This window comes from Podarcis filfolensis (genome assembly GCF_964270895.1).
Source record: "Podarcis filfolensis genome assembly, chromosome: 9".
Classification (NCBI taxonomy): domain Eukaryota; kingdom Metazoa; phylum Chordata; class Lepidosauria; order Squamata; family Lacertidae; genus Podarcis; species Podarcis filfolensis.
The window spans coordinates 17,027,046-17,036,162 of NC_139610.1; positions in this window are offsets into that span (position 1 = coordinate 17,027,046).

A 9,117-nucleotide genomic window follows, 5' to 3' on the forward strand; every position below is an offset into this window, starting at 1 on the left:
AATTTAGTGTAAAATCTAATGAGAGGTACAAGAGCAACAAAAGAAAACCCTAATGGCCAGCAAAGTACAATTTCTATTAATCTTTGAGGGACGCTGTGAATCAGTCTCATGTGTTTTTTAGTTTTATTATAGATATTTTTAAAAGTTTTTAATGTAGATAGTATAGTGGAAGGACTGATGCCCATGACCCTTTAATTCAAAACAATTCTATTAAGGCAAATAGGGGCAAGTGAGGTGTATGTTGTGGCCAAATTATGGATTCAAATCATGATTTCTCAAAGGAAAGCTTGTCTTCACGTAGTATAAATTGGAAAGATAGGTTCTGCAAAGCTCATCCGAGAAACAAGACTGTTTAATTGGTTGATGTTGTCCCCTTCAGTGAAGGTAAAATAAAAAATAAAAAAATTCTGATGAGGTGTTAACAACATTCAAAGGCAATGCGGTTGCAATTTGAAAGGTAATTTCTCACACCTTATCAGCTCTAGACAAAAGACACTTAACTGCACAGCTAATAAAAAATAGATTTTACCATCAGTATGACACAGTCAGTAAAACACCTTGGGGAATAACTTGTAATTTAAGGGGGGATGTTGTTAAACTGCTTTCGCCGTTCTGAGACTTGGTGCAAGCTCACAGTAGCTGCCAGCACCACAAAAGATTGTTTCAGGAGTACATGGGAATATTAGCAAGATCGTGGTTTGTTAGTGGGGAGCTGCCAATTGGGTTAATCAGGGTCTCCACTTTGGGAGAGTCAATGCAGCTGCCATGATTTGTTTGATCACACCATGAGAGGAGTAAAGGAAGGTTTCTTTTACTGAGTTAGACCATTGGACTGCTCACTGTTGCTCACTGTTATATACACTGACTGGTAGCAGCTCTGTGGGGCTTCAGATAGTCCTAATTGGAGATGAGTGGGACGTGGGTTGCGCTGTGGTCTAAACCACTGAGCCTCTTGGGCTTCCCGATCAGAAGGTCGGCAGTTTGAATCTCCGCGACGGAGTGAGCTCCCATTGCTCGGTCTCAGCTCTTGCCAACCTAGCAGTTCGAAGCACGCCAGTGCAAGTAGATAAATAGGTACAGCTCCGGCAGGAAGGTAAACAGTGTTTCTGTGAACTCTGGTTTCCATCATGGTGTTCCGTTGCACCAGAAGCAGTTTAGTCATGCTGGCCACATGACCCAGAAAGCTGTTTGTGGATGAACGTTGGCTCCCTTGGGCTGGAGCAAGATGAGTGCTGCACCGCTTAGTCACCTTTAATTGGACTTAACTGTCCAGGGGTCCTTTACCTTTTACTTTTTAATTGAAGATGCCTGGATTGAACCCTGAACCTCCTATAAGCAAAGAAAATGTTCTTCCACTGTGCCCTATGGCAATCCTTCCCCATGCAAGTTGTCGTTAGAAAGAAAAAAGACTCACACACTCTCTCTCTCTCTCCTGTCTCTCTCTCTCCTGTAAGTCCCAGTTCACGCAAGCAATCTGTTATGTACTGAGTTGAATAGGATCCAAAAGGCAGCAGTCTGATTGGTCCTAGAACAATAAGATTCAGAATGCAGCAGTCTGATTGGTCCTAGAACAAGGCAGCAGTATGATTGGTTGGCAGGAACCACCCAATCATGCTCCAGATAGAAGTGAATCCACAACCTGATTGGCTTACAGTAGAATTCCAGAATTAGCCAATCATGTGCAGCCCATTGTGTAAATAATGTATATAAAGCAGATACTTTGAGGGGACTTCCATTCATTCCTCCTCACCACTATGAGCTGAATAAAGAGCATGAAATCACTTTGCGACTCTGAGTATATTTCACAATCCCTTTCTGTGAGTGCTGACCCAAGATACTTACATTTCAACCACCATTTTAACATAAATTGACAGATAATGCTTCTCTAAAACATATGTATTTTCATTGTCCTATATTGAAAGAGTTTTTGGCAGCGGGTAACTGAAAAAACCAACAGAACTGTATGGAACAACCTTACCTTTACAGTTCAAAAGATTCTCTTGAATTATATACCCAGCACATGGAACCTTACAAAAGGACAATATGAGTGGACTCTCCATGCCCTTACCACAGCAAAAAGACTGATACTGATGAACTGGAAAAATTAAAATGCATCTCCCTTCTACGATTGGATTGAAGACTTATACAAACTCACAACATACAGGCAACTTGCATATAAATGGAGACTTGCCATGGGCAAATTCAATGATATTTGGAATCCATTCTTACAAATACTGTAATAGGTCAAGAGCTGGTGAAGTACAATAACAACCATTTAAAATATACAGTTTTGGGGTTTTTCCCTCCCACCTTTGTTTTCCCTTCTCTTTTTCTCTTTCTCTTTTTTGTTTGTGTCTCACCATGTCTGGTGCACACATAGTTGTGTACATTTTGAACTTTCAGTAAAGATTTTTTTTTTTAAAATTGACTGATGCCAATGATGGCATAAGAATATAAGAAGAGCCCTACTGGATCAAGCCAAAGGCCCATGTAGTCTAACATTTCTGTTCTTACAGCGGCCAACCAGATGCCTATGCAAAGCTTGCAAGCAGGACATGAGCACAAGATCATGATAGGGAAAGCTAGAGCAGGGCTCACCAACCATTTGAGGCCCATTTTAAAATGGTAAAAACTGTTGCAGGCAGCACACAGTACATCCTATTATGTTGGCTACAGCAAAGTGCATTTTTCAAGCTGAGTTTCAGTGGAAGGAAGAGATGTTGTTGTTGTTGTTGTTGATGATGATGATGATGATTTTACTTATACCCCACCCACCTAGCCAAGCCTCCCCAACCACTCAGGGCGGTTCCCAACAGAATATTAAAAACACGATAAAACATCAAACATTAAAAACTTCCCTAAACAGGGATGCCTTCAGATGTCTTCTAAAAGTCAGGTAGTTGTTTACTTCCTTGACATCTGGTGAGAGAGCATTCCACAGTGTGGGCACCACCACCGAGAAAGCCCTCTGCCTGGTTCCCTGTAACCTCATTTCTCGCAGGGAGGGAATTGCCATAAGGCCCTCAGATGTGGGACCTCAGTGTCCGGGCTGAATGATGGGGGTGGAGATGCTCCTTCAGGTATACTGGGACGAGGCCGTTTAGGGCTTTCAAAGTCAGCACCAACACTTTGAATTGTGCTCGGAAATGAACTGGGAGCCAATGTAGGTCTTTCAGAACTGGTGTTATATGGTCCCGGCGGCCATTCCCAATCCCCAGTCTAGCTGCTGCATTCTGGATTAGTTTTGGTTTCCAGGTCAGCTTCAAAGGTAGCCCCACGTAGAATGCAATGTAAATGAGTGTAAGAAACCATCTGGCCTGGTAATGCCTTTGTAGTCTTCTGTGGGCACCACGCTGGCAACCCCAGTCACAACATAATACCAATTAGCGATCTAACTAATGGAACCTCCTTCCAAATTCTAACCACCTTACAGTTCAAACCTCCATAAGCTTACTCAGAAATAAGTCCAATTGTATTTAACAGTGCTAACTTCCTAGTGTGTTTGAGTTTGCTGTCTTAGAATGCTCCTGTCAACCACAAGTAGCTTCTCACCAGCATTCTGAAAAAGAATGACATATGCAGTCATTTAATATTAGTTATTCAATCAATTGGATTCCTGAAGAGCCGCAGTCATTGAAGGCTGGTTCAGAAGCCAGGCAAAAAATAGCAAGGAGCATTTTTGTTTCTGTTCCCCACCCTCCTAGTTCAGTGCAGCACTAGTCAGACACAGTGAACCAGCAAAACCCTCTTGGGAACCATAAATCTTTTCATGCATATTTAAAGCTAAGTTGGGAATGCCAGTTTAACATTTCCAGTAACAAGAAAAAAGCATCTCTAGATACATATCCTAAGCAGTTTAGAAAGGTCAGCACCTTAGACAGCAGAGATCAAGATAGTACGCTGATATTGAGATTTCAGTCAGTGGTGTGATCACAGATATTTTCCAGCTTGGCCTCCATTGTTCTGCTTCAACATTTTCTCAATGTATGGTTTCACCAAGCCTGGCTGCACTTCTCTCACCTACTAAAAGATCCTCGCAAGAAGGAAAGTGGTAAATTCGTTGGATCACCCTCTTTCAGCAAAGGTGGTCATATCTGATTATCATTGGCAACCCGCAAGATCAGCATCTTAGTTCTGCTTCTGAGTTTGTTTAGTGTAGATTCTACTTGAAGTGTAACTTAGAACATGGAATCCATAAACCACAAGATTCTGTAAGGATCATGAGTTTGTGTGGCTTTTAAGAATAAGAGTTTGGATTTGATATCCCGCTTTATCACTACCCAAAGGAGTCTCAAAGCGGCTAACATTCTCCCTTCCCTTCCTCCCCCACAACAAACACCCTGTGAGGTGAGTGGGGCTGAGAGACTTCAAAGAAGTGTGACTAGCCCAAGGTCACCCAGCAGCTGCATGTGGAGGAGAGGAGACACGAATCCAGTTCCCCAGATTATGACTCTACCGCTCTTAACCACTAGGCTTCAACAGCCTTTAAAAAGAATTCAGTGAGCACATGGAGGTTTTGCCTACAATAATAGTTAGCCATGGTAACTGAAAAAGGAACCAACATATTTTGGAGTCAGCAGGTCTCCAGGTAGCATTCACTGGAAACAATCAACTGAGATAGTTCCTTCAGCATGTTCTGTTTGTTAGCTTCCAAGCGTTGTGGTCCATTGCTAAGCATGTTGGGCATATTTATACTGGTTTAGCCATCAGTCCCTCATCTAGGAATCATAGTACAGTACTGCAAAGAGGGGATAGGAACCTCTAAGGAAATGTTAGGAAGCTCAGCAAACAACAATTCTCATGATTCTATAAGGGGAAGTAACTGCAGTAAAAGTGACCTGAAAGCCATATGTTTGTAGATGCCCAGAGTTCAAGATAAGATGGCCATTTGATGGAAATGCAATTCTTAATATTTTGTTGGTTTTGAAGTGATGGGCTTTGAATAGGGAGGGAAAATGTTGCATCAAGCATCAGTGGGTTAGATCAATAGGATTCTATCTCTTTGAAGTAGGGGGGACGGACTTCTAAATGGCTGCTTTGGGCATTACGACAGATGGCAAGAATTTAGACATAACTCATTGCACAGTTTCACATTGGATATTTAATCTTACAAGTGTCTAAATGTTAGGAAACAGTTCTGAACTCCCGAGGAAAATAACAGAAGGGCAAGCTCAAACTTGTTGGTGTTAGAATACATTACACACCCGATAATACAAAAAGACAACCTTTGACAGTTCTAAATGCTTCTTCTTCTTCTTCTTCTTCTTCTTCTTCTTCTTCTTCTTCTTCTTCTCTCATATTTCTACACATATACCCAAACTGTGAAGGGGAAAGAAGAGAGACAACAGAAAAGGGCTAAAGCCAAAAGGTGCTTGTAAGATGTTTCTGCATTTTAAGCGGTTTCTGTTGACGTGAATTTGGGGAAGGGCATTTAGTCCTCATCTTGACTCATGCGCCTTATGCAAAGCAAATGTTGCTTAGAGTATTTGGTTTGAAGTGATATTGGTGGTGGTAGGCGGATGACATTTTCACAGAACCCAAATTTGAACTGAATCAAATCTTTGCAGAGGATCTGAAGAACAATCAGGAGAGATTTTCTAATGAGATGTCATCGAGAGAGACAATCCCACAGCCAGCCCTTGAGGGTTGCAACGGTTAGCGGCAAAATCAAGCCAGACCAGCTTTGCTTCTGTAGTATTTGCTAAAGGGAGGGTGAGGAGAGAGAGGGGAAAAACATACTTGAACTTGAGGTTCATACAAGGACAGGCATAAAAGGAATCACTGGGCAAACCACGAAAGCTTCTGCTGAAGGGAAATATATGCAATGTACCCCAGGCTTTATTTCAGCTTAGTCACGATATTCTGCAGGAGGCGAGATGGTGTACTGAGAAAAAGTGGGGCTGAACTCATGAAAAAAAACTGAATGGAAAACAAAAACCAATGCATTTTAATAAATGTATATGGAGAATAGTAATTCTTAACATCTGTGTTGTGCTTTAAACTGAAATTACTGCTCAGTAATTCCTAAAACAATCCGAAAAGGTACTGGAAATATTATATGCTGGTGTGACATGATAAAATAACTCTCCAGTTACCAATTTTCTAAGTTCCGTATTTCAGGGACCACCCTGTAGTTCAGAACATTATTCCAAACTCTGTTATGAGACATAACAGAAGACATCTGAAGGCAGCCCTGTTTAGGGAAGCTTTTAATGTTTAATAGGTTATTGTATTTTAGTGTTTTGTTGGAAGCCGCCCAGAGTGGCTGGGGAAACCCAGCCAGATGGGCGAGGTATAAATAAATTATTATTATTATTATTATTATTATTATTATTATTATTATTATTAGAATCATAGAACTGTAGAGTTGAAAGGGTCCCCTCCCCCAGGGTCTCTAGTGCAAGCCCCTGCAATGCAGGAATCTCAGCTAAAGCATCCATGATAGATAGTCATCCAAGCTCTGCTTTAAAACCTCCAAGGAAGGACAGCATCTGGAGGGCACCATGTTGACTATCCCTGATCCTACTTGTGGGTATTAAAAGTTTGCTGAAATGTAATGCAAGATACTTTCTGATTTTCCCTGCAGAGGCAGAATCTGGGGTAACAGATATTTAGAGTCTAGAACAGGCGTCGGCAAAGTTTTTGTGGCTTGGGCCGGTTCATGGTCCCACAGACGCTGCGGTGGGTCAGCGTGCGTGCGTGCACGCACACACACACATGCGCAAACGCTATTTCTGGCGCTCCTTCCAACGCGGAGGAGGTGTGCGCAGCTTCCTATTGGCTGCAGGAGCTTCCTGCAGCAATGGGAAGCAGGCCAGCATCGCAGAAGGCGGTCCCTGCTCTGCTCCACACCGAGCGGATGGCAGGGTCCCCGAGCAGGTGGCGGGGGTCCATGGGCCGGTTAAACAATCCCCATGGGCCTTAGGTTGCCGACCCCTGGTCTAGAACATGGATGAACTTCCAGAATATCCTTCAGAAGAATGCAATAAGATTCAAGGTTCAAAACACTGAATAAGTTGGAAGAAAACAATATAGTGCCACCTAGAGGTTGGAGGTATGCACTTATCCTATCTTTCCAAGTTCTTTTGTGGATTTCAGTACAGTGGTACCTCGTGTTAAGAACTTAATTCGTTCTGGAGGTCTGTTCTTAACCTGAAACTGTTCTTAACTTGAAGCACCACTTTAGCTAATGGGGCCTCCTGCTGCCGCTGCGCCGCCACTGCATGATTTCTGTTCTTATCCTGAAGCAAAGTTCTTAACCCAAGGTAATATTTCTGGGTTAGCGGAGTCTGTAACCTGAAGCGTATGTAACCTGAAGCGTATGTAACCCGAGGTACCACTGTATTAATAACATTAATACTTTATTAATAACTTTAGCCTTCCTTTGAGATGCTTAGAACTCTTTCTTTCATTCCTATATTCTCAGTATGCAAAATGGCTGCATTTAAGGAGGGATTCCACAATATTTCTTCTGTATTTTGTCACCTAAGAGATACCAGATAATGCCGATCCTAAATGTCAATGCTTCTGTGACTTAGCTTAGTTATCTCCTAGCTTTTCCTTCGTTTGAATTTTCAACTGGCAACGTTCCTGTTTTCTCCCTGGAACGATTTTAGTCTACGGTAATAGTTTTCAGATGTAGTATATCTAAAAAAAGGAGAAATGACATGAGGAAACTCGCAGCTGGGTTTCAAGGGCGCTCTTTCCTGTAATAATTGTTTTAATGGCCACATTTGATTTTACAGGAAAAGCTTGCAAGGCTTTTATTTTTATTTGGTCTAACAGCTGTGATGTTGGCAACACAGGCTGAGCACTGCTGTGGGAGTGCAGCCATTAAACTTGTGAAGAGTTTCAAATTTTGCCCAGTTTAAACTTAATAACTCGAGATTACACATAACATGGAGTGTATTGCTACAGTATTGTTACTATAGCTTTTACAATGAATTCTTAAATATAATCAATGAATTCCTCAATAGAATAAGTTGAATATTTTTTTAAAAAAATGGGCACCAAACGTTGTGTAATACACAGGTTTTTTAAAAAATAAAAAAATCCAGTGTTATTTCATGTTTTCTTCTCAGTGTGCAATAACTAGACATGTGTTCAAGATAATAGGTCAGGAATCTGTGACCTTCCGTTGGTATCTAACACCAAGTAAAATTGCTAAAATGTACAAAACAAGTTCAAAATTGTGTTGGAAATCTAAAGAGAATGAAGTTACTTTTTACCATATGTGGTGGACATGTACATTGGTAAAGGCTTTCTGGGAAATGATATATCATGAACTAAGGAAAATGTTTAAAAATACATTTGTTAAAAAAAAACAGAAGCCTTTTAAAAAGACTTTATGTATGCAACAACAGCAGCAAAAATGCTACTAGCCCAGACATGGAAGGAAGGAGAAGTACCAACAAAAGAAGAATGGCAGATGAAACTGATGGAGTATGTGGAAATGGCGAAACTGACAGGGAAGATCCGAAACCAGGAAGATCAAGAATTTACTAAAGACTGGAGTAAATTTGTAATTTACTTAAAAGACCACTGTAAGGACGCTTGTAATGTGCAATTATTTATGATAATTATGGTTAATCGATAGATCGGTAAAGGTAAAGAGTAAAGGGACCCCTGACCATTAGGTCCAGTTGCGGTCGACTCTGGGGTTGTGGCGCTCATCTCGCTTTATTGGCCAAGGGAGCCAGCGTACAGCTTCCGGGTCATGTGGCCAGCATGACTAAGCCGCTTCTGGCGAACCAGAGCAGCGCACAGAAACACCGTTTACCTTCCCACCAGAGCGGTACCTTTTTATCTACTTGCCCTTTGATGAACTTTCGAACTGCTAGGTTGGCAGGAGCAGGGACCGAGCAACGGGAGCTCACCCCATCTACTGAACTAATAGATAGATAATGGTAAAAGATGCGGTAAACTTAAATTTAAATATGGAATCCATGCTCCTGTTTAGGTTTCCAGACATGCAATTCCTTTCCCCTCTTTTCTGGTTTTCTCTTCCTCCCTCCTCCAATTCCATGCCAGCATTCCAGGTCCACTGAGAACATTCAGGCCTCATTGGGCTGTTTTGTGGTTCCCCTACAATGCCTCCCCTGTCTCTTTGCAAGATTA